A 26,635-nucleotide genomic window follows, 5' to 3' on the forward strand; every position below is an offset into this window, starting at 1 on the left:
AGGGAGGCAGAAGGAAAAGCCGGTGGCACCGCAAAGTACTTGTCTCAGCGGCAGAGACAAGCAGTCAGTCGCCTGTTCAAAGACTGGTGCCAATGACCTTTTAATTCCTTTGTGAAATGAAAGCAGACATTCCAGCAAGCTCTGCGCCTTGCTGCCTCAGCAAAGAAAAGCTGTTTATATTATCAGAAGACAGGCTTTTGCTGTTGCACAAACAAAATGCTCCCCATAGCTTTCTGCCTCTCTTCTCCCTTCAGCCGTTTCATCTTCCAAGCCCCGTGTTTGAATGTTACAAACAGTCTTTATTTTATCATATATCAAGTTGCGACTTATACACACTTTTTCCCCCCCAGAACATCTCTAATTCCTGGTGCTATAAGGCTTGTACAAAAAGAAACCTAAACTACTAAACAAAAATCCTTCCACATTTCTCATAATCTCAATATTTTTGTAGGCTGTCTTGATTTTTGAAGGTCTAGGGAGTGTTGTTGCCATAAAACTCCCAGTATCAGTATATGAACCAAGTCAGACCATTTGTCCATCTATTCAAGTTTGGTCTACACTGACTCTCAGTGACTCTCCAGGTTTCAGGCAGGGGTCTTTCCTAGCCCTTCCTAGACATACCAGGGATTGAACCTGGGACATTCTACAGAAAAAGCATGTCCTATCCCTCTAAGGGGAGGAGAGAATGTTCCTCTGTAGACAATACTGAGCTAATTGGACGAATGGTCTGACTTGGTATAAGGTACCTTCTTATGTCACCAAGGCAAGCATGCGCTCTGTTGTTGAGCTATGATGGCAGTCAGACATCTACTGAGCTAAGGCCGCTCTCCAATATCTAGACCCTATGGGTAGCCTGATCCCATGGTCGTGTAAGATGACTGCAGCTGTTTCTCTACTTACACCACTGTAAAGAAGAAGGATCCTGCTTTCAGCAAGCAAGGATATAACTCACACAGTAGGCTCAATCACATGGCCCTAATTGCTCTCTTGTACATGGTGGAAAGCAGAAATAAGAACACACCTCACCTACTCATCCAGTGTATTTGCCAATATATTGTTGGCTCTGGCTGTCCATGCCAGGGGCATCATATTCAAACAGGGCATATGTACATAAAATCCAACACAAATTCAGATTACTGAGGGTTTTTTTTTTTTTTTTTTTTTTTTTGTGGGAATTGACTCTGATCTGTGCTTATGTGCTTTTAATTTTCTGCATATCAGTCCTATTCAAACTTTGACAGCACGGCTGGCCAGTAGCATCTGAGGTGGGGCAAGTGAGCCAGGTGTGCAGGGAGGTAAGTATCATCCAATCCAGCCCAGAAAGACAGTCAAAGGAGTTTCAAACACAGAAGCTGTATATACTGAGTAACAACACCTCTGCCAACCATGCCTTCACACCTGGACAACTTCCTTAGCAACTGAAAAACACGTCCTCATGCAGAAACTTCATGTTTATTTTGATAGGAAGACTTACAATCTAATCCTATGTATGTTTTCTCAGAAAGAAGTCTAAGAACTAATTTCCAAGTGCGTGTTCCTAGGACTGGAGCCATGAGCCCATTCCTACCCTTCCCTGCCAACTCCAGACCATGACCAGTAAAGGTTGCAGGGATGCAGAACAGCTACCTTTTTCTTTCTTCCTGAGACCTGACAATGTAGATCAATAGTTGAGAATGCTGCAAGATGAAGTAAATGGATCTGAGTAGGAATTTGGGATGCAGGGCTCTTCCAAGACTGCTGGCAGGGCCCACAGTGGCAGAAAAACGGAACCTGGCAGTTCCAAAACAAACACCTCTTGCTTTGGTGATATGGTATTTTCTGCTTTTTGCCAAGGAGTGGGGGATGGCGGCAGGCAAACATATGTATGTTGAGGCTGGAGGGAAAGAGTTGCTTCAGAGGGCACAGACTCTAGATCAGGGCTTTCCAGACCCCTGTCTCAGGGGCCGAATCCAGTGCCCCTGCCTTTTCCTTCCCCTGTGTGAACAGCTCTTACCATTCTGCAGGGGCGTAGTCCTTCCCTGCTGTCGATCTCCCCCAAACTGAGCACCAGCCTGCCACTTCCAGGTTTCCTAGCCCCAGCAGCCACTGCACCCACATTTCTGGGCAGGCACAGAAGGCTGGAGCTCAGTTTTGGGGGAGATCGGCAGCGGGGGAACGACAGCTCTCTGGCAGAACGGTAAGTGCCAGTAACGCCAGGGACGCCTTTCCTGTTGCGCAGTGGTCTCCAGTTTGGAGACCACTACTCTGGTTCTAAGAAACTCACCTCATCATGGCCTTCGAGAGCCTCTGGCTTATGCTGCATTATTGCCACCACCTCTGTGCTTCCCTGAAAGGGAAGGAGTGCCTTAGTTCCATCCACCCTTCATCCATTGCCCACTCTCTTTGCTGGAGGCTTAAGTGAGTCAGTAGCATGGAATGTCCAGTCTTCATAGTTCCTACTCTAGTACAAGGAGTATCTAAAAGGAGGGAGTTTCAGTTGGGGGAATCACTCCCTAGTTCCTGTTTAAAATTATGGAGGTGTGTCTCTTTCTTAATTAACACGCATGCACCAGAATACTGGCAGCATCACATTTTTTCTGGGCTAGCCTTGTAAGCTTTTGGCTGGCCAGCTGGACTGTGGAGCCACCAGAAGACTATGAGTGGTGTGCTTCCAGACAAAAGTGTGCAGCCATGTGATCCCCTGCACTCACAAGTGCCTGGAGGCAACAGCAAAATATTTGATTTCTAAGTCTCATTGGCACCACCTCTTTATTAGTGCCTTGTGCTAGAAGAAGATCAGATTAAACTTCCCAAGCTTCTGGAATGAAGTGAATATAAAAGGAACTTTATTATTTTTAGCAGTTCTGGTTTTCATCTTTGCAAAGGAATTGCTAACAAAACGACTATACTATAAAGGTTCAGTTCCCAGATTAAAGCAACCTATATTGTCCTCTTTTTTTAGGAAGAAAAAAAAAAACATTGATTAAAAAAAATATCTGCATGGCTTTTGTTTGGTAGGATTTTTAGTGTTGGTTTTGTGTGTCAGGTAGTAAAAGGATTTTTCATATTAACCTGGCTTACTATCATACTGCTTGATTTTTTTTTTTAATAAAAAGAGACTTAGGAAATAATTGGAATTTATAATCCCAATGACCATGAACTGTTAAATACTGAAAGGTCTGTCTGAAAGAGGCACACAGCTGCAGCAGAAGAATCAAACGTAGGCAAAGGCTTGAACCTTGAGTTCTAAGCCCAAGATAGACCGGGAAGCTTGAATACTTTGCACAGATATCTCCAGACTCAGGAAGAAGATGCCCCAAAGCACTTTGGGCAACTGGAGTATTTTACTTTAGAAAAAAAGTCGGGTGGGGAGGGAAGGATAGTAAAATTATACTCAGGGTAGAGAAAGTGGATAGAGAGGAGTTGGAGTTTCCCCTCCCAGTGGCCTGGTTGGCAACCTTCAGTCTTGAAAGACTATGGTATAAGCCTACAGCACCCGGTATTCCCAGGCAGTCTTCCATCCAAGTACTAACCAGGCCTGACCCTGCTTAGCTTCCAAGATCCAAAACCTAATAAAACCTAACCTAAACCTAACAAGAAGAACCTGGACAAAATGTTACATCTCCCCAATTGTAACATCCACTGTAAGGGAAGGTGAAGGGCAAATGGGTATCTGGCCTAGTGGTTAGCTACAGCATCCTACCCCATCACTTCATCTTTCTTACTGGTTACAATGAAAATGAACTGAGAAAAAGTAGGTTGCTGCCACCACTCAAAGCTGGGAAGCCCAGGAAGAAGGACATTAACTTCTGGGGAAGTCTTGTTCTCAGATTAGCAGAGAGTCCCAAAATCCAGGGGATCCTTTAACAACCTTGACAGTAGCAAAACTTGAGTGGTGTGATAGGCATGGCTGAACTGACAGCAGTGAACTGAGAGCAGGCAGGCACAACTGTAGAGGTAAAGCTGGTTTATTGAAAGGCAAATCAAAACAAGGGGGCAGAGGAAGGAGTGGGCTACAATAAAATGCTGATCAGTGGGGCAAAGGAAATAAAAGGGGAGGTGGCTGGGCAAAGATTGGCAAGGAGGTGAAAATGCATGTGGAAAATCCTTGACTCTGCTAACTGTATGATGTCTAGTCTACCCTAATTGTTCATGTTGTTCTAGGGTTCTGGTCCCTATACCCGCATGTGCAGCACCCTTAGAGGGCTTGTCTTTTGTGAAAGTGCTTCCAACAACAGATCTGGGCAACATGCAACAAAGGCGTGTTTGGCCTCTCTTTTAATATCCAGCAGGCATTAACCCTGCTTTACCTGGGTTAAACATTACCCAGTCATTTGAGGATCAGTTGGATTGTTGCATCTCCCACACTTGGACACCAGGTGGGATTCATGGTCCAATGAACTGAGTCAAATTTCTTTGTTTACTGGTCAAGGATGCAAACAGGTTACGATGGTCAAACAAAGAGCAGCACCCCAGGTTAATGGCTGCTTGCTGCATCAGGATAATTCAGTGAGCTTTTTTGGGTGCTAAGGCATCTCTGAAACCTCTGGAGCAGTTTTTCCCAAACTGTGGGCTGAAACCCTCCAGTGGGTCACAAGCTGATTTTTGGTGGGTCGTGAAAAGTTTCTGATATATTTAACAAAAAACTTTGCAAGCACTCTTGCCCAGTTTGCAGGAAAAAAAAAAATTGTCATCTTTCCCAGCTGCCACTTCAGCACTTCCTGTTTCCTGGAGTCCATCAAACATACATTGGTGCTGTCTTGGGGTTGGGGGGGATGTTATCTTTACGTTTTCTTTCAGTTTACAATGAATGCATGAACTTCTATGTACCTAGGCAGGCCCCTAAGGAAGTAGAAATCGCCTCCTTATTCGATGATGGCTCTGTTTTGCTCTCAGTGTTATCAGCACTCTGCAACCTGAGTTCACAAGTTTATAGCTAAGTGGAGCCACCAACAAATTATTGCATCTCTGCAGCCCCCACCCAATCCAATTGATTCAAGCAGGCCAATTCCTTCAAGCAGGGCAATTCCTTCTCCCTGCTAAACATCCCCCCCCCAACTGAATGTTCTGCTGTGACAACCTTATCCACTACCCTTTTGTGTGCAAACTGATAGGCATTCAATCTCCTGGGTGTGCTATTACTATAAAGATAATGATGATGATGATGATCAGAAATACAAATAAAAGTCCTCAGAGACTAGTGATCTATTTCCCATGACCTGCTGACTGTTCTTTAAAAAGGGAACGGGGGTGTGTGAAAGCTAAACTGTCATAGCAAATCCCCATCTACAGCCATGTAAAATCAGGCTGTCAGGTAGGAAATGTATGTTTCTGAACTTGGTTTGGAGTTAAATTACAGCTGTCTCGTTGCCACACATAAATTATTTCCCCTTGAATTTTGTTTGAGGTCCTCCTAAACCTCCCATTGTGCCCATTTTATGTGTCATCACAGAACAAAGACTCACCAGATCAGTCGTTCCCAAGCTGTGGGTCCAGGACTGACAGGGCAGAGTAGGATTTCTGCATCAAGGGTTTAACAAGCTGCTATGGGGGGGAGGCACTGCTGCCCAATTGCCATTATAGCCACACCCCTTGGCATTTTCAAATCAGGCAGCAGCATCTAGGGCCTCAAAAAGTTTGGGAATCCCTGCTATATGTAACTAATTATGGCTGGCAACAAGAATAAATAATATATTAATTAAATAGATTATTCACCACTCCTTTTTCGTGCTTCAGCTTAATGTTGTTTAGTTAAATGAAGTCACTCTGAGCAAGAAGTTTAAACATGCTCATACAGTTGTCATTTTCTTTTTTGGTAATCAAAATTGGCATCCTGCCAAGAGACTGTGATTAAAATTATTCTTTATAGCAAGAGAGAAAAACAGATACAAAGGGGAGGGTTCCTGTCTCCTAGTACCGGAAAAACAAACTGTTAGAAGTTGTCCCTTCTGCATGCATATTTTCATAGCATGCTTTCTGGTATTTTCTAAAACTGGGCAGTGACTGCAGCCTTGAATAACTACTGTGTGGGTGTGGGCATTCTTTCTTTCTTCATTGAGGAACTTTTGTTATTGTTACTTGTTTTAGAATTAAATCATTATTGGGTAAAAATTAAGCAAATGTGCCCCTTTCCCAGCTGTATTCCCTAAATTGGCAGCTGGCATCCTTTAGTATCAGAAGACTGTGGTATCGTGCTCTGAATGGTGGTTCTGGACAGACTGTCCTCTCCAGTGCGCAAAGCCTGGGTAAAGTAGATATGGAGGATAGACTGTTACCCATGCAGCAAATCCCCCCTCTCCACGTCGCTGAAATGGTCCAATGGAAAGGCAGAGGCCAATATGATTGGTTCCAACGGTGTTGCAGGAGTTACTGGAACGTGACTGTGTTCAGCCATGAACAGCCTCAGGGATTTTGCCTCGACATTGACTCCTGAAGCCTTTTCCATAACTGGATGTAGCCACAAGGCAGTGGAGGTTTGGGATCAGAGTTTTTCTTCTCTCAGATGAGCTGCCTTCCCATCTGATGAGTCCCATCTACCCGGTGGCTGTTTAGTTGCCTCTTAGACAAGTACAGCCAAACCGAGGGCCTATTCTTATCCCCAGCCCCCAGGTGACTAAATTATAGGGATTTAAAAAGCACATATGGTTACTCATACACCACTAAGTTAATCCACCATGATGTAAAGATATTTTTAAAGTTTTGCCTGATATTAAATTAATCTTCTGAGGGTCTGAATGCCTGTAACTCCCTATGAAAGCAAGGGAAATGGTGTGTGATCAGTAACCTTTTCAAGATGAGGATTTCAGCTTGATAGGAGGAGTTTTGTGGGCTTTCCTGCTCTAGTTTCTTGGCCAATTTGGATGAGGGTAGACATTCTGAGTGGCTTCTAACTGTTGGTTAGAGGTCTGCATGTCCAGGGAGGCAACTCTAAAGAGTCTTGTTAGGAATTTTTTCACACTGTCAAAGTGTGCTCTGTCATACATATGAATGTTGTTAATGCAGAAAAGAAAGCAGCCCATCTTTAAACAACACATTCATTGCAGCCAGCTGAAACATTGTCTTTGAACATTTAAATTACAGACTTGAGAAATACAAAAACTCTTATTTCCAGATCAATTCTCACTAATTTTGCAATGGAAATAAAGCCCCATTATCTTCAGTGGGGCTTACCATGTGAGTATACTTAGGAGGATTGCACCACTCCTTAGGGAGTGGTGGCTAAGGACCAAACTGCGCTTACACTTAATGCATAGATTGGCCCTGTGTGCTTGCTAAGGTACATAGTAGCCAGGGGTGACGCCAGTGGTTGGCCAAATAGGGCACCGGATGAGGACTCGCCTTGGTGGACCAGCCCCTGAACTCTCAATACTGGTGACAGCAATAGCACCCAATGTACCATCAAGGGGTGTCATTGGGGTCCAGTGCAGGGGTTTGCCCCAGAGCCCCAAACAACCTGGTGCCAGCACCAGGGGGAGCTGATAATCTGTTTGAATTGCTCATTCAGCTTCCCCCACAGTTTATGAACTTGCTCATTTGTCTTTCTAACACCTTGTTTACATACCACTTCTCTTCTAGACCAGTGTTTCCCAGACTGTGGGTTGGGACCCGCCAGTGGGTCTTGAGCCAGTTTTTGATATGTCCCGAAAAGTTTCTGAAACATTTTTAAAAATGAAATATATTTTTAAAAAAAAACAACTTTGCAAGCTGTTGTGGCTGGAATGCTAAACTGTGATATGAAGTAATCTTCATACCTCAAATTAAAATGTCACATTTTCCAATTGTCTGTAGTAATTGGCATGCCATTAATCATGTGAGAACCCAGTTTCAGCCTTTTATTCTATCTTGGAAGTCCCAAACTGCACATCTTGCTCTCCATTTCAGCCTTCTGGGTACCCTGGAATAACTATAAAGGTTTGGGGGAACAGTCCTTGAACTCCATTTCTAGGGAGAGCCTAGCAAAATGACTACATACACATACTATATGTGAGGTCTTTAGCAGCCTCAGGAGCATAGGACTCCTATTATTATTCATTATTAAGAATGAATTTATTGTTAATAATAAAAATATCTTTTTTGTCTAGTAAAGTGATAGATTGTCATTTTTAAAAATGCTAAAAAGTTTGGGAAGCTCTGTTGTAGACAGCCCAGGACTGCATACGTGTGGTTACTCCATTTCTACCCCATTTTAACCTTACGCTGGCCCTGGGAAGTATCATCATTACCAAACCAGTCACCTGTTGGGAAGGTCACAGAAACTAGATCCGTTCCCCTTCCAATGCTCCCCTGAACTAGTGATTAATACGGCCGGAGCTGATAGCACTAGCCACATGTTCAACAGGGGAAGTGCTTATGTCCATCAGTATGTATTGGTGTGCTGCTACATATGAAACTCTCTGGATCAAGGCCAATGATTCTTTTAATTGAATAGCTCTGATAAATACCTGTCCAATGTTTTCCTTCCTACGTTTAAGGAAGGAGATTCAACTACCTCCCTCTTGTTGCTTGTGTCAAGGTTCAGGGAGTTATGGGTCATCTTAACACTTGACTAACAGCACCAGCCTAGGCACATCTGCTGAGAAGTAAGTTCCTCTGGTGCTTATTCTCAGGAAAGCGTGTATAGCATTGCAGCCTACATCTGCCATTTTTATTGTCACCGAAAAACAAAACTCCCAAAAAAGGCAAACTGGTCTTTATTTCAAAATTCAATTTATTTCAAAATTCGGCATATACTTGCGTGGTGGTGAGATTCAGTTCCTACAAAGGGCAAAGAGAGCAGTTCCAGCCAAGTAGGATGATAGGTGTTGTAAAAAAGCTAAACACACAACAGCAACACACAACACAATAGGAGGGGAAAAAGTTGCAGGATTTATTACTTTCAGAAGCCAATAATAATGTAGGGATGAGATTTTGCATTGTGATTACACATGGTCTCTTATCAAGATGAATTCACATTTTATTACAGATAAACTTTATAGAAAGCTCAAAATAAGAGGATGTTGCCCCACTGCTTTTTCAATTTGAGGAAATTATTTAGACTTAAATAGCCCATTGTCCAAAGCACTTATCTTTGTTTATCAGCTCTCCAAGGACCCTCACTGCACTCCAGACAGAAGCAGGAAATTCTGGCTTCTATTAAGGCTCAGGTTCAGCTTGTAGTTTAAAAAATAACATTTTGCTGTGGGTTCTCCCCCCCCCCACTGTAACCTCTTTATTCACTTCCATCTTCTTACTCTGAATAATTTGACACTAAATCTTTTGTGCTGGAATCTTGTGCCTCTCATTCGTTGCCCTTCTAATATTTAAGTTATTAATAGCTGACAAAAAGCTTTGTGCACCCTTTCATGTTCCATCAAGCCAAGGCTGCCACATGGTACCAGCAGCCTTGTCTCGTGCATGGTTCTCAATGCATATGAACCACCTTTTAGTCTGAGCAAGGATGTTGGTGCTGATAACGGACTCTGGGCCTCCATTAGTTACAGTGGCAACACTCTGTTTCATCGAACACATCGCCGGTGCTTGGGCCAGCCGTCCAATTGCCTGCCTTTATAAAGTGAGATGTGCATGATGGGGGAGGAGAGGCGGACTGGTAATGGTGGATTTTACTAAGACAGGGCAAGAGGCTGAGAATGAGAATCCTTCTGTTCCGGTGGCAGTCTCCTGTCTCTTTATAATGGACTGCATTGGATGCTGTTGTGAAGGAATATGTGGCAAAAATGACTGCGATTGTGGAAAGCTCAAATGCATTTGTAAATACTACAGCTGGTGAGAAAATTTGCCTATAATGTCATCATTAACTTGTGCATCTCTAACATGATTATTCTGATAGGCTGCGGTCTTGTACGTGGTTACAAGATTAGGAATTTAGACAATGAAGGCTGACAACCATAGCTATTTCCACAGATGGAACTGGGGCAAAAGCTGCTGTATTTTTAATAATATTACAATTACTTTTCCTTCTTGGCCCAGACATGATTTTAGAAAATAAAGTGAACTCTGCATCCCATTCTTCTGTACAGCAACAGAGCATAGTTTCTCTGAGGCAAAGATTGTAACACCCGCACAAGGAAACAGCTTACCCATCCTCTTGCTTTGGCATGGAAAGATGACCTCCTGGGCCGAGCAAGGAGGTGCCTTCAGTAGTGCAGCTCCAGGATTTGATAAAACTCTATTATTTTGATGAAGAGCTTGTGCAGGGTAACAGCAGCAAATGTTACTCTGCACATGCCTGATCTCTTCTGATCTTGGAAGCTAAGCAGGGTTAGGCCTGGTTAGTACTTGGATGGGAGACCGCCTGGGAATACCGGATGCTGTAGGCTTACACCATAGTCTTTCGAGACTGAAGGTTGCCAACCATTTTGATGAAACAGGTCCACTCCCTGGCCCTCTTGTGTTCAGTCAAGATGGTGCAGGGGACCAAAAGAGCTCCATTATCTTGCAGTAGTGTGACTCTTTGGGTCCAGTCCTATCCAGTTTTCCAGCCCTGATACAGCCATGCCGGTAGGGTGTATGCTGCATCCTGCAGTTGGAAGATAAGATAATGGTTGTTCCCTTACCTTGGGGCTGCACAGGTGCTGGAAAGTTGTATAGGATTGGGCCCTCATTCTTTTATGGTGCAAGCACCTTCTGATTTTGGTGCCAGCATGATTTTTCTGTAATCCATAACCTGCACACAGGGCAGCTTTTAGACAGCAATCTACTTTGGGGAAATGGCATGAGGCAGAAAGGGTTAAATCTCTTTCCCAGCGCTGCAGCAATTCAGCCCTGATTTTTTTTAAGTGGAAGATCCATCTAGTTGTATTCTGAAAAAAAAAAATTTAATCAAATAAAAGCAGCAGCTAATATACCTTCTGTTTTGAACAATCATCCATTAGTTCCTGAAGGCTTGGCAACATAAAAATGTGTCTGCCTACTTTCAACAGCAAGCAAGGAAATGCAACCTCCTAGGCTGGGGTTGGATGCTAGAGCCACCCCAGAAAAACACTATTCCAGTTGACAGGCTGCCTATATTCAAGAAACCTCCACTCCCACTCTAGAGTTGTAACTTTTAGAGAACTGTGAATAATCAGGGACAGGAACCAGAAACAGGGACTGTCCCCAGTAAATAGGGGCCATTGGGTTATATGTGCTCATATATAGGGTAGGGGTCATGCATCAAATGTTCTGTCCTCAACCTCAGATCTTTAATAATGGGTGGGGAAAATTAACTTTGATTTGTAATCCTATTGAGGGAGGCAATGATTGAGTAAACAAATTAAAATAAACAAGCAGGCCATTAAAACCTCCACTTACACCTAAGCCTGCAGAATCTCTGGGGATTTTTTTTCCTCTTCATAAGAGAAGTTTTCTTAAGAACTCATTCAGAGTCCTCCCATTGTTTGTTTTCTTTCCAGTGACTGCTCATCCTGAAGCAAATCTCCAGGGACCGTAGCTGGAAGATCACTCCTTTAAGAAAGAGCCCTGTTGGGTGTTTTTTGTAAGAGCAGCTGATCCAGTACTACTGATGGGGAGGGGGGGGGAGAAGAGGGGGGTTGATGGAGTGGGTGGAATGGAAGATGTAGCCTTGCAGCAGAAACTGGTCTACGTACATTGTGTTTTCATACACCAGTGTGGCATAACTCATCACCAATAGCAGTGGTCTTCAGTTGGTGGATTGGGTCACACTCTGAGCTAAGGTGTGTAATCACTACCATATTAGAAAAAGGAGGCAGAGAGAGAGAGAGAGAGAGAGAGAGAGAGAGAGAGAGAGAGAGAGGGTAGTTCCATGGAGGAAGGTCCTCTCTGGCACCTTGAATAGGGGCGCAGAAGTGGGAATTTGGGCAGGTGCCACTTGACATAACGTAATAACTTCTGGGGTGAAGAAAGCAGCAGCTACCATTGCCTGCTCCATCATGGATGTTGAAGCCCTGTTCTCCCACCCTAGAGAAAAAAAGGCAGAAAAATGATGTGTATGGTTAAGAATGTTAAAAGTGGCCCCTTTGCTGCTCTCATATTTTATTCCATTTTTTATTCTCATATTTTTTCCATTCTTTCATATGCTTTATTCACAGCCAATATTTGCTGTGTCTAAGACAACACTTATGGATTGGGGTGGGAAATGGGGATGTGTGTGAGGGTGACAGATAGATTCTCAGGGAGGGTTGTGCAGTGCAGTGCAGAATGTGCTCCCTTGGATTGTTTTGCTTAGATTTTTGGGTTATGTGGGGTGCGGGAAGGATAATGGAAACAAGGAAGTCCCCATATCATGGGGGACGCCACACGATGGAGCTCCAAATATTGGAGTTCCACATAATGGAGGCCAGGGGAAAGCTTGTTAGATCTTCCACAAAATAATTTTTAAAAGAGAGTCCCACATGTAGTAGAAGGTGCATCACAGGCTTGAAAAGGCCCCTGCCAAGGTCATAAACAACTTTATTCAAACGTTTATTCAAAGACTCCTGGCCTCGTTGGGTGGTTGGCAACCTTCAGTCTCGAAAGACTATGGTATAAGCCTACAGCACCCAGTATTCCCAGGCAGTCTCCCATCCAAGTACTAACCAGGCCTGACCCTGCTTAGCTTCCAAGATCAGATGAGATTGGGCATGTGCAGGGCACCATTCTGGATGCTTGCTGTCACCTGTAAATGAATGTATTTATTTAAAGGATCTGATCCCACCTTCCCTCCTCTCCTAAAATACAGGGTGCTCAAAAGAGCTTACAACAAAAAGAAATTAAAACAATAAACAGCAATTCTAACTTTATCGAACAAGATGATAAAACACCATTACAATGCAAAACAGCAGCAGCAGGATACCGATAATATAGCAGCACTTTTAAAGTTACCAGGCCCAAAAAGTATTTTAAAATATATATGCAAACCACACAAACAAAATTCCAAATAGGCCTTCAATGTTTGGTTCTTCTGCCCAAGGAGACTAGTGGCCCCAACCTAACCCCCACCCCCACCAGCATAACTAGCATTGCACCCACGGAGGCTGCTTTACGGCTGTCACAAAGCAGCCTCTGCCAACGTGTACTGCAGGCCTGCCAGCGGGCTGGCAACAGCAGCTTCCTGCATGCCAATGGGCCCACATACACCTGGGAGCAGGCAAGCTCAGGTAGGCGTTTGGATGGAAGCAGGGAGAGGGTTGAATGGAGGTGATGAAAGACAGAATGGGGAGGAGGACAGATCAGACCCAGGAGGGGGTGGAATCAGCGATGGCGCTACATCCTGAATGCTGAGCCCCTTCCCAGGCCTGATCTGTCTTCATGGAGCAATGTGGACTTCTGCCAGCAATACTGCTGGTGCAGATTTGCGTTGCCCCATAGCAGCTGCTGGGGCTTACCCTGGGGGAAGGGGACAAATGTCCCGTTACCCAAGGGTGAAAGTCCCTAAGAGAATGCAGCAGAAGCTGTGCCAGTGCTGCTGCATTGCTACACAAGGATTTAGATGGGATTGGCCGTATGCCTCCTCCACTGAAGTGAATGGACATATATTTGCTTGTGCAGGACACTGGAACATACGCAGAATTCTGGACTTCTGGGCCGTGACTTCCATTGCTAATTAAAGGGCTCTGAGAATACTCTCTCCAGAGTTCCATATTTATTCCAGCATGAAGGGCTGTCCCCATTCACCACAGTGGTCTATCAACAGCTACTGGCAAGATGGCTGAACAGAACATCAACCTTGAGAGGTGGTATTCCATGAATACGAGCTGCTGGTTGGGAGGGGGGACGACACACAACATCACCATAAGGTAGTTGCCTTCCTGCCTTGTAGTGGTCTTCTCGGAAATATCTGCCTGCCCTCTGGGGAAAACAGGATGCTGGACTCACAGCCCAATCCTATTCTTTACCCCCACACCAATGCAACAGTGCCAAAATGGCAAGCACTGTATCCTATGTTGGGGGGGGGGGGAGTGTACTGGCAGAGGTCTCCTCTGGGTAAGCGAACATTTGTTCCCTTATCTGAGGATAAGCTCCAGCGGTTGCTATGGGGCAACTAGAACCTGCACCAGTTCAAGTGCTGGCGCAAGTCCACATTGCTCCTTCAGGCCCAGGTCGGGGCTTGGGATTTGGCATGTGCTACCACAGCCGATCCCATCCCCCTCCTGGGCCTGATCTGCCCTCCTCCCTGCCCCCATCACTGCCCCATCCGCCCACCCTTCCCCCATTCTACCCCTCCCAGCCTCCCTCCAACTCCCTGCACAGGCGTGCTTGTTCCAATGGGTATCTGTTGGCCCACCAGCATGTGGTAGACTCTTGCTTCTCAGCGGAGACTGCTTTACGATAGCCGTAAAGCAGCCTCCTGTGGTGCAACACCAGTTACAACAGTGTGGGAGAGGAATAGGAATGAGCCAAAATAAAATGTTATTACCAAAAAATCAAGAACTATCTCTGGGACTCCTCTGTGTGTGGAGTTTAGATAAGGGCATACCAAGGGCTTGTGCAGGGGCTTTCACAGTGGTGGACATTGCTTCCTCCTTACTGGTGCAGTGGAGTTAACCCCGTGCTTGCAATAATAATTTGATGAGTAGGCAAAGGTAATAGAGGAGGGTAATAGGCTTGCTGAGGTGGGGAGAGGGAAGGGGGAAGCCAGAAAAGGACGCTATATGCTGTTGTTCAGAAGGAGGAGGGCACACATATTTCAAAGAACAACTGATTTTTTATTTTTTTTAAGGCTATTGAAATGACGGACTATTGCTGTAGGAGAGAGCTGCTATGCTGTTTCTTCATTTAACAGGACTACAAGAGCACTCATCTGAGCTGCTAGAATAAGGATTAGTCAGTAATAAGTAACTGGTAGGAGTAGTAAGGAAGAAAATGAATAGAATAAAGGGAATCCAGTAACTTAAAACTGGTGAATGAAATTATGTCTTCCTGCCTTCATTCATTCGTTATGTTGAGCAGAACTTATTAAAACAGAAATCGTGTCTCCAGCTCATTGCCTTCTGCGGCACAATTTAGGAGAGTATTCCTGTTTTGCTTGTTTGTTTGAAGCAAGGCCATCTCATGAAAGAACATATGACTGTGGCTTATAAGGCACACACTGCCATTGTGTGTGTGTGTGTATGTGTGTGTGTGTGTGTGAGAATCCGAGGTCATCCTTCCTTCCCCCTTGCTTTTGCTCCTCCAGACTGAAGTGCACCAGGTGACTACACATAGCAGGACTTTGTGGTTTTGGTGCCAACTTATGGAATGCTCTGCTTTTAGGGGCACTCCCAGCAGCATCATTGGGTGTCTTCCAGTGCCTTACAAAGACTTCTGGGAGACTTTTGGAGTTGACCTGTTGATGGGGAGCAATCCACCTTTTTGCTTTGTATTCCTGCTTTACTGCCATTAAGCCAGGAGTGTGAAGGAATAGCTGGAACCCTACTGCCTCATTACCATCATGTGGAGACTATGCACATGAAGGGGCAGAAACAAGAGCATACTGACATGCTCTTCCCCCACACTGACACACTTTTCAGTCAGCCAGCCAGCCAACCCCAGTACTGGCTTGACACAGGGGCAAGGCTTGCAAACATCTTCTTGCTCCTTTCCATTGCTTCTGGAAGCCCACTTGGGACATACTTGTAAAAGCTCTAGGGCAAAGACTGCCCTGAAGATCAAAATAGTGGAAAGACAGGGTAGAAATCTATTCAATAAAATAAATAAATTAGCTGCATTGTTAAGATCCTGGTTTTTCCTTTAGTTTGCCTAATCATCCATTGGGGCATTCTGTCTGTATTATGGTTTGGATTCGGCGGGATTGTTTTGCTGAAGTTAGCTGCTTTGATTTCTTTATGACAATAAAGCAGAGTAGAAGTGTGGGGGAAGAGAATGATAAATAGCTTTCCAATCATGTTACAGTGTTGTTGTTTTTAAAACCACCCTAAATAAACAAGCCTAAAAATACCATCCAACTTTCTACAGTAGAATCCCACACAAGCAGTGAGTGATTATGCCGTGTACTCTCCAGAGAAAAACCCATTGAGTTTTTTCTTCATGCTCATGATGCTTACAGAAGTAATAAGCACCCTTCACTAGACTGATGGGCTCTATTTATATATCAAGTCAGGAAGGAGGGGGAGAGGTTGGCAAGCTCCTTTTTTCTGATTTAAGATTTTGACTTTTTAATTAAATTTCCTCGCTCGCCATCACCCAGCTGTCTGGGTTTGAGCCACAGATAAGTTGGGAGCTGGGTGCAGCAGCAGCATAAATGGGGGTGGGAAGAGAGATGAGGTGCTCGGCAAAAGAAAAAATGCTATCTCTGTGTGTGTGTTATTAAAGCACAATGTTCCTGAACTGGAAGGCTTCCTTGTCAAGGTCAATGCTGGATTCAAGCATGGAGGACAACATGCTGAGCAATATTCTGGGATCTGGTATTTTTCTGACCCACAGGCCTCATATTCTCCCTTGTTGGGACGCAAACATACTCGCAGCGACTTTAGACTTACTCCCGTAGTGGAGGTAAAGGAGACTGGAGTCATGCCCTTCAGTAGGAATGTGCAAGAAAATTAAGTTTATGTCTTCCATTATCATTATAATGTACTTTGTTGTCTTGCTTATTGGTTTAAATCACATTCATCTTCTTGCTTTTTCATTGCTTTCATTCTATATATGGTGGGGGTTAGTTTTACGTTTATTGCCACCACCTGTAGAGAGATGCGCTATAGAATACTCACAGCAGTGATTCCCAAGCTGTGAGTTGGGACCCACTGATGGGTCACGACCTGATTTTGGGTGGGTCACCAGAGGGTGATGGAAAGATCAGATTGCCAAGCCCTGAGACTATTTAAAAATCAGATACTGTAGCTGCTAACTGCCCTACAAGGAGCTGAGCTCCTGAAGTTTGCCAGCATGTGGAAATACAGGGTGATGGATGATGGCCGGATCCCAAAGGATCTCCTCTATGCAGAACTCGTGCAAGGAAAGTGCCCTACAGGTAGACCACAGCTGCGATACAAGGACATCTGCAAGAGGGATCTGAAGGCCTTAGGAGTGGACCTCAACAGGTGGGAAACCCTGGCCTCTGAGCGGCCCGCTTGGAGGCAGGCTGTGCAGCATGGCCTTTCCCAGTTTGAAGAGACACTTTGCCAACAGGCTGAGGCAAAGAGGCAAAGAAGGAAGGCCCATAGCCAGGGAGACAGACCAGGGACAGACTGCACTTGCTCCCAGTGTGGAAGGGATTGTCACTCCCGAATTGGCCTTTTCAGCCTCACTAGACGCTGTTCCAGAACCACCATTCAGAGCGCGATACCAGAGTCTTTCGAGACTGAAGGTTGCCAACACACAAATGTTTGAGGGTCTTTCATTCTAGTTGCTCTTATTACTTAAATAAATAAATAAAATATTTTCTCTTTCTAGATCTCCCTTTTTAAAGTCTGGTAAACTTAGGTGGGTCTTGATAGAGTGTTGTTTTAAAAAGTGGGTCCTAGTGCTAAAACGTTTAAGAACCAGTGACTTATAGTGAATATTTTGTTCCCTTCATAAAGACCCGCATCATACATTTTCACTTAAGAACTGGTTATCCTGGGAGTGGCCCTGGAACCACGATAAAATTGGTGCAAAATACACAAGCACAGAGAGGCCTGCCAAGATGTTTTGAATCTCAGAATGAATCCATTGATGTCTGGGAAAACTTGTCTGTTTTTCCACAAGGGTTTGGTTTCTTTTTTGTAAGTTCAGTAAAGATGCTGTTGTCAGCTTTTCCTCTCCTGGTATATGGGATTATGAAATTTTAATTATGATGTTTTCATTCTATCCGAAAGTGCTTTATTGTGACCAGCAGGATTAAAGGCCAGAGAGCAGGTTTGTTCTAGAAGGGTAAACAAAATCAGGATAATGTTTCCTGCATAGGTCTTTTTTCAGACACCTCTTTTCTTCTCCTAGGGTGGTAAAGGTTTCCATGGTTTTGATGTAGTTACAGTGTAATTAGAGCTAACCAGCTGCCTGTGAAATAACCTAGTGTGTTTATCTATGCAATCGGAAACAAGGCATTGTGAAGGGTAAATCATAAACAGATGGGCAGGCTGTCCTGGGAGGTTCGAAAAGGGAGAGAAGAATCAGAGAGGGGGAAGTATTAACTGGGTGGGCACAGATCATGGATCTCATGATCTTACTAAGCCTAGATCTAATGGAACATCGTGTAGACTTTGCATGACTTCTGGAATGATCACTGGCTGTGTGGAAGTGCTCTGCATGAATGGGTCAACCATACACTGTTCAGAGTAGTGGTGGTGATTCTTCTGTCTGTCTGAGATCAAGTTGTGTGGATGGCCATTTGCACAAGGCTTTTCCCCATGCACTAAACTGCTGGAATCAGTCCAGGAATCAAGCTGTGACTGCAAAAGATTATGTCAGAAGCAGCCCTAAATTGCTGTATAAAGAGGATTAATAAAATCATGTTGCTTTCTCCAAATCATTATGGACATGAACGTGGACAGAATTGTACATTAACTGTGGGAGTTGTGTAACCTGGTCTCTGTGAAAGTCAGCAATGTCTGAGATAGTTAAGTTAGCATAGTTAATTTTTTTTTAATCTTACTATCTCTACAGCTAGATAGAAAGGGGGAGGGGGGTCACACGCTAATTTATATAATGCTGCAAATCCCTCAAAGCGGCTTGCTAAAGAAGTAAAATAATATAAATATCACTTCAAAATTGAACAAGCTACACGTCTAATGACCAAGTTAGATGTGCTTGCAAATCTCATAGGTAAGCTTCCAACCAGAAGTTATTATTTGTAAAATATTGCCATACAGGGATATGCACTGGCATACCTAGGGGGGGCAAGTGGGGCAAATGCCCTGGACGACGACCCTCCAGGGGCACCTCGGAGCCTTGCCCCACCCCCACCCCCGCCAGGAGGAGCGCCCAGGAGTGCTGCGGAGAGGCAGCTTGCTGCCTCTCCGTCAGCACCTGGGCACCGACTTATCCTTTATAAGAGGATAAGAGACAGGCACCCCCTCTATAAGAGGATAAGAGACAGGCACCCTAGAGAGGCACTTATGCTCTAGGACGCCCATCTCGTCTCCTCCTATAAAGGAGGAGGGGAGAGGGGGGCGGTCCAGTAGGTGCTGAGATGCTGCCTGGGAGGCAGCGTCCAGCTGCCTCCCAGGAGCTCTCCTGGGCGCCCCTGATCTGCCTCTGAGGATGTCCCTCAGGGGCGGAGCAGAAGCAGCACGCGCCCCCTCTGACTTTGGAGGTAACGTGCGCCACTTCCCGGTCGGATCACCCTGCTCCACTGCTGAGGAGGAAAGGAGATGGGTGTCCTAGAGCGTAAGTGCCTCTCTAGGGTGCCTGTCTCCTATCCTCTTATAGAGGGGGAGGGGAGGGGCGGCTCAGTTGGCTCAGAAGGCTCCGTGGGGGCCTTGGCTGCCTCCTCCATTCCCCCTTGTTTTCAAAGGGGGAACGGAGGAGGCAGCTGTGCGGAAGTAATTGCGGTGACAATGACGTCACCGCAATTACTTCCAGGTCACATGCGCGGGGGGCGGAGAAGGGGGGTGAAACGGGGTGTGGGGGGCAGAATTCTGGGGGCTGCCCCAGGTGTGGGGACCCCCAGGAACACCACTGGGAATACAATCCAGTTCATAATGGGGAGTACAAGGAGGAGGAAGTTCACTTACCATGCACTGTTTTCAAACCAAAATCCCACCTTCCAAACATCAATTTGTCCCCCAAAATGCCAGGAATTTGGTGCTTCAGGGGCTAACTGGAAGAGTGAACCAGCCTGCACACTCTGGTCTCAATTGGAATTCCCCCCCCCCCAAGTTTGGCTGTGTTATAGAAATAAGAGGGGCTTCCACTTGGAAGATGCTTCTTTTACACACATCTTTGTGCATGTCTAGTTGGATGGTAAAACACCATCAGGTCTAGAGACCAAAAAGAAAGATTTTCACCAATAATGGACAAGTCATCAGGCCTGAAATACCTAACCTGAAAGACCTGACGATCATAGGGGCCACAACTGAAAAGACTCTGTCCATAGAAGGAGACAGTCCCACACAGAGAGCAGTAGCACTTGGAGAAGTACATTTCTTCCAATCACCTCAATGGCAAAAGTATTAGGGGGTGGAGGCATTGTCTAAGGCAGTGTTTCTCAAACTGTGGGTCAGGACCCATTAGGTGGGTCGCGATCCCATTTCAAGTGGGTCCCCATTCATTTCAATATTTTAATATATTAGACTTGATGTTACCCTGGTATGTGACTGCATTTGGGGAAATGTTACAGACCTGTACTTTTAACAGGCTATATATACTTTTCACCATGATAGTCAATGGGACTTACTCCTGGGTAAGTGTGGGTAGGATTGCAGCCTAGGATTGTGAAAAATTTTCCCACTTGATGATGTCTCTTCCGGTCATGACATCACTTCTGGTGGGTCCTGACGGATTATCATTCTTTAAAAGTGGGTCCTGGTGCTAAATGTGTGAGAACCACTGGTCTAAGGCAGTGGTTTTCAACCTTTTTTGTCTCATGGCACACTGACAAGGGACTAAAAATGTCAAAGCACACCATCAGTTTTTTGACACTGGGCAAGGCACATCATGCTGTTGGTGGGGGACCCATCCCCCAAAGGCCCTATTAATAAATGACCCTAGCCCAAACTCCCACGGCACACCTGCAGACCATTCACAGCACACCGCTGTGCCATGGCACAGTGTTTGAAAATAGCTGGTCTAAGGTATCCTGGCTCCAAGCAGTTTAGACTGGGCTGTACCAGTCAAGACCAGCCCATTAAATGGAGCCCAGCAACAATGGTAGCTAATAGAGAAGATAGCGGTTTGTACTTTGACTCCAGTGGAGGCTCAGACTGCTGAATTCTTAACCAGTGGGCGTTTCTGAACTGTCCAACAGCAGGCTCATGTGCAGTGCATTAAAACAACCGAGCTGAGAAGCTCACATGGAGGGCAAAGGCCAGATCACCCCCTCACTGTCTTTGCAGTGAAACTCTACCCATGACACAAGACAAAGGAAGCAGAAATCATTTCTTCTCTGGCAAGGTTTAAAGATCGTGCAGCACAAAACTGGCATTCCTTGTGCCAGAGAGCAGGGCGCAGTTGTAATTATTTAGTATGGCCATAGTGCTTTCAGTGTCAAACATACTTTGCAGTCTGTATTTCTTTTCATGACGCAACCCCTTTGGTGCCTGTTTGCCTGCACCAAAGTAACCTTTGTCATCTAATCTGTCTATATGTATTTATTGTTTGCTGTTTTATTTACGTATTGGTTTCTTTTTTCATAAATTATTCTCTTTTTGCTTGCTGTGGGGAAAGGTCAAAGAGCGATGAAGACCACTGCAGCTTCCAAGTAGCTTTTGGGGGTTCACCAACCAACGTCCACTCCATGGGGATTAAGAATCACACTGAGAAATTGGCTCTTTAAAAAAAAAATGTACCCAAGCAACAATTCCTGATTTCTGACTATAGGACAGATGGTGAATTCTGCACAACATTGTGGTGTGATTGTGAATATAAGCAGCCACAAGCTGACCTTGCTGTCCCTCTGGACAAATATGAAAGCAAATTCACATAAGATAGACAAAATATACCTTTGGAGTTTCTCCTAGAAAGGAGAATTCCTACATTCCCTGTTTCAGGCCTTTCTCCCTAACAGGGTACATTTCTAAGAAGGCTGGTGACATAAGAACATAACATAAGAACAGCCCCACTGGATCAGGCCATAGGCCCATCTAGTCCAGCTTCCTGTATCTCACAGCGACCCACCAAATGCCCCAGGGAGCACACCAGATAACAAGAGACCTCCATCCTGGTGCCCTCCCCTGAATCTGGCATTCTGACATAGCCCATTTCTAAAATCAGGAGGTTGCACATACACATCATGGCTTGTAACCCATAATGGATTTTTCCTCCAGAAACTTGTCCAATCCCCTTTTAAAGGCATCCAGGCCAGATGCTGTCACCACATCCTGCAGCAAGGAGTTTCACAGACCAACCACAGGCTGAGTAAAGAAATATTGTCTGTCCTAACCCTCCCAACACTCAATTTTAGTGGATGTCCCCTGGTTCTGGTGTTATGTGAGAGTGTAAAGAGCATCTTTCTATCCACTTTATGCTTCCCATGCATAATTTTGTATGTCTCAATCATGTCCCCCCTCAGGCGTCTCTTTTCTAGGCTGAAGAGGCCCAGACGCTGTAGCCTTTCCTCATAAGGAAGGTGCCCCAGCCCCGTGACTTTGCTGTTGTAACTGTGTTTAAGCAGTTCTTGCATCTGAAAGCTTTCAATCGCTCCTGAAACTGTCTGGGCCACTTGCAAGTCAGCAGTTTTAAGTGCACAGCCAAAGTTTGAGACTCGTGTGCACTAAAGCTTAAATCTCTGAAGCCCAAGAGAATCCTCTTCTTACAAACTCAGGGCCTGAAGTCAATCTCCTGATTTTGAAGCACTTGATGTAGGCAATTCCACTTTTCCCCTTGTGTAAGACGGAGATAATATGTACTTTATCGTTCCTAATGACATGAGCATGGAGAGGACTTTTAATTATATTCATCTCTATCAAATGCTTTGAGTTCTTCAGACAAAGGGTTCTGTACGAAAGTAGAGCGGCATTGTAAAATGTGTTACAGCTACAAGATACCCTAGAAATGTTTAATTCTGCATTATGAGAATGAAGTTTCCCTTTATCACAGTAAATAATATGTACCCTCTGTGATGGAAAGTCCTTGATTTTGTTTCTATAATTGCAATTACTTGCCTTAATTCCCATGAGATTTAATCTGGATTTGTTGACATACTTGCCCAAAATAAAATACTCATGCTTGTTTTACCTACTTGTGGGAGAGCCTGTGCTTCTCACGCAGAATACCCAGGTTCAATCCCTGGTATCTCCAAATAGCCATGATGGGGAAGTTCTCTGTCAGGCAATTTGGAGAGCTATTGCTGCCATTAGAGTAGACTGGCGTGGGCAAAGTACATCAGGGTCTCCTGTTAGATTTCTTAGGGTGCAATCCTTACCCCTTATGTCAGTGCTTTCCAGCACTGACGTGAGGGCAATGCAGCTCTGAGGCAAGGGAACAAACATACTTTGAGGAGGCCTCCATGAGTGACACCCAACTGCAGGATGCAGCACATGTCCCATTGGCACTGCTACGCCAGTGCTGGAAAGCACTGACATAAGGGGTTAGGATTGTGCCTTAGTGATTTTCATACGAGGGTTGCTGACTTCCAACTGTTTAACAATAAGAACATAAGAAGAGCCCTGCTGGATCAGGCCAAAGGCCCTTCTAGTCCAGCTTCCTGATGCCGCTGGAAGCACACAAGAAAATAAGACACCTGAATCCTGTTGTCACTCCTGGCCATCTGACGTCCAGAGAGACACAGTGTCGATGCCACAAACTTGAAGTCTGCCCAACTCTGGAACAAGTACTAGGCTAGATCAGGGGTGCCCAAACCCTGGCCTGGGGGCTGTTTGCAGCCCTTGGGGACCCCCAATCTTGCCCACGGGGAGCCCCCAGTCTCCAATGAGCCTCTAGCCCAATGGAGATTTGCTGGAGCCTGCACTGGTCCGATGTAACAGCACTCAGCACAAGGGCCAACTGCTCAACCTCTTGCGCGAGCTGCAGGCCAAGGGGTCCCTCCGCTGCTTGCTGTTTCACTTCTGTGAAGTGACAGTGGCAGCGAAGGAAAAGCCAGCCTTGGTTTGTGCAAGGTCTTTTACAGACCTTGAGCTATCACGGGACCTTCATTCATTCATGTACCTTCCATCTCTAATATATTTGTTTATGTAAATTTATTCAAATTTTAATGTTAATTAATTAATTTTTTTCCTGGCCCACGACACACTGTCAGAGAGATGATGTGGCCCTCCTGTCAAAAAGTTTGGATACCCCCTGGGCTAAATGGACTCATCATCCAACTGAGAATAAGCAGCCTCCTATGAGACTGTTCTGTGAGCAAGCGAGTTCTGAGAGAGACCATCCATAGCCCCTTCCTGCCCTTGATGGCTTAGGACAGAAAACCCTGAGTGAGGTGTGCCTGTTCATTAGTAGCAGTTCAAATCCCTTGGCCTGGACTGCTGACTCCATCACTGGAGGGGGCAACTCTGCACACATCCTCCCTTGAAAGGAATAAGCAAGACTGTGCATAGAGAATGTTGTCAGGAGGGTCAATATGCCTCAGGTCCAGCAAAGAACACAAACTCCCAATACTGGCCTTATTGACAGGCAGGCAATCAAAGGCCTACATGTTGCCCAAGCTAAGTCTTAGGGCCAATGGGACCTTTTTACTCCTGTAAATAGAGCATGGAGGAATGAGGAGTTGGGATCACAATCTTGGTGAAAGGAAAATTTTAATGCTCTTCCAACACCTCCTCCCCACCCACCCACCCGTTTCGCAGGGAGATTGTTGGCTGTTAAACTAGTAGTGTGGTCTTTGGTTCTTTCCTGGACAATAAACAGAAACCATTGGCTGTAGTTCCCAGGTTAGCTTCTCAAACATTTCTTCTTCATTTCTCCCTGTGTTTTGTGAGCTTTCCCCTGCCTCTTGCTCCATTCAGTACTTCTGCCTGACTCTTAAGTTCCCACAAAGTTCCTTTGTGGCTGCAGTGCACGTGTTACAACATGTGGTGAAGAATGCAGAACTGCTGCCCCCCCCAATGGTAGCCTTATATTGAATGTTGCCCCCCCATGCCTGGTTCAATGTGCGCTGATCATGCTGCACATTGCTCTGCCCCTGCCAGGAGTGGCCAGATGTGAAACGAGGGCAGGGGGATGTTTGCAGTGCATTGCTTTCCCTTGATTCAGTGTGGTGAAAATGCTGGGTGAAGACTGCAGAGGACCAGGTTCATATCCACAGTCAGCTGTGAAGCTCATTGGGTGACCTTGGGTCAGTCATGCTCTCTCACTGTGACCTACCTCGTAGGGAGGATAACATGGGAGAAGAGTGCTTTGTGCACCACCCCTTGGAGGGAGGGCAGGTTAAACATGTCGTCAGTAAGTAAAACCAGAGTTGAGCTGTAACGTAGTTCTGCTTAGTGCCCAGCTCAATTGTTAGTAGGGTTGCCTCATGATCTGGAACTGACCTTGAGAACAGCCATGACAAAATCTTCCATGAGCCAAGTCTGTCAGTCACAATCCCACCATAAGTTTTCGTCAAGTGCCTGGGCAGTTCTAACCTAAGTGACTCTGATGCTGGGAAAGACTTTTAGGAAGGTGCAAAGGTGAGCCATCTCCAGCCCCCCTTCCTTTCTGTGTGCGCAATTACTCATTCATTGAGCATGTCTGCCAGGGCTCTTTTTCTGCATTCTCCCATCCAAGTTACAGCACCTACTGCTGCTCCTGCTGTAGAGTCAGAACCATGTTTACAGTCAGCTTGCGTTGCTTGCCGCTGCCACCTGCGCTCAAAGTTGCCAGTCGATTACGTTCTCAGTGCTTTTTCCTCTAACCTTTGTGTTGGTCTAGTTGCACATAGGATCAGGCCTTCAAAGTTATTGGAAATTAATAAATCCTTCCCCCCCCCTTCAGATTGGACTCCCTAGTGAGGGCACATGTTCCTGCATTCTGCCCAGATATGATAGGCAGTCTCTTTTCCTGCCGCCGTCTGCATCGCATACAAAGCCTGGCAGATGAAAAAGCGTTGAAAGGGAACTCTGTGCAGAATCCACATGACAGCTTCTGTTGCAGGGGAAAGGCCGAAAATTCACGCTGTTGCTGCTGCCTTTTAATATAAACACAAACTTGAGGAAATGAACATTTGATTAAACTAAACACATGGGCCTTTTATACCCACAGACCTTAATTTAAAGCACTGTCACCTCCACGCAGCCACTGCCAGCTGGAGGAGAAATGAATTAAATTTATCGTTTGAGTTCTAAGTGATACCACAAATGTCTGCTGAGGTTGGAGGGGGAGATGAGAGTGCGGGGGGGGGGGGACAAGGAACCAGAAGGAGGCAGGAGGTTTCAAGGTTCTTTACACCAAGACAGAATGTTTCCGTGGTTGGCAAGATTCATTTCCAAAAAAAAAAAAACCTCCAGTGGCAAAATAGGCTCTCAGTTGGTATGATGCTTTGTGACCAAAACTGCCCTGTTTTGTTTTTTAATCTCAGTTCATTGAACTGTGTGCATTGGTTACTATTTTAATATCTTTGTTGCCTCCCTCCCTCTGGGATATTTTGCCGTTCAGAATTTTCTGCCACTTGAGTACAAATTTTGTATGTGTCAGACAAATCTAGAGAGGGAATTAAAAACAACAACTCTGCTGCTTTTATATTGTGGAGAGACATAAAATAACCGCTTGGCACAAGTTTGAGGCACTTCCCAAATGCCTCATTGGGAAGAAGTGACAAGTTAAGAGAAGACACAAGAGAAGACACCATGTGTTAAGCATGTTAAGCATGTGTGTGAAGGAGCCAGGCCCCAAACACTGCCCTTCACTTCCCTTGAAAGCTGAGAGGTCCAATTACGTTAAGCTTTCTTGACAAACCCAAAACAAAAACACAAAGCTATGCAGTCAGAAAGCCAGCAGCAGGATGGGGGCTATCCAGTGTTTTGCACAGAGTGCCATATGTATGACTATATCCCTCTTGAGCATAAGTTATGGGTGTGTCCTTGGTGCAGAGAACTCCATGCTCTCAGGGAATGGGTTTACTCCTTTGAAGCCTTGGTTGCTGATCTGGAGAAGCAGAGGCAGGCAGAGAGGGACCTTCCAAGGATGTGATGATGTTGTCCCATCCTCAGAC

At 45.3% G+C, this 26,635-nt stretch overlaps 1 protein-coding gene and 2 pseudogenes across 1 annotated transcript in view; 2 read left to right on the top strand and 1 right to left on the bottom strand.

The window, feature by feature from the left end:
• The window catches only part of TBXAS1 (thromboxane A synthase 1), a 206,770-nt gene that overhangs the window by 169,816 nt on the left and 10,319 nt on the right, over window positions 1-26,635 (top strand). The window lies entirely within an intron of this gene.
• On the top strand, window positions 10,177-10,294 carry LOC136657755 (5S ribosomal RNA; annotated as a pseudogene).
• LOC136657674 (5S ribosomal RNA) lies at window positions 12,465-12,586 on the bottom strand (annotated as a pseudogene).

Source organism: Tiliqua scincoides, chromosome 7, assembly GCF_035046505.1.
Source record: "Tiliqua scincoides isolate rTilSci1 chromosome 7, rTilSci1.hap2, whole genome shotgun sequence".
Lineage (NCBI taxonomy): Eukaryota > Metazoa > Chordata > Lepidosauria > Squamata > Scincidae > Tiliqua > Tiliqua scincoides.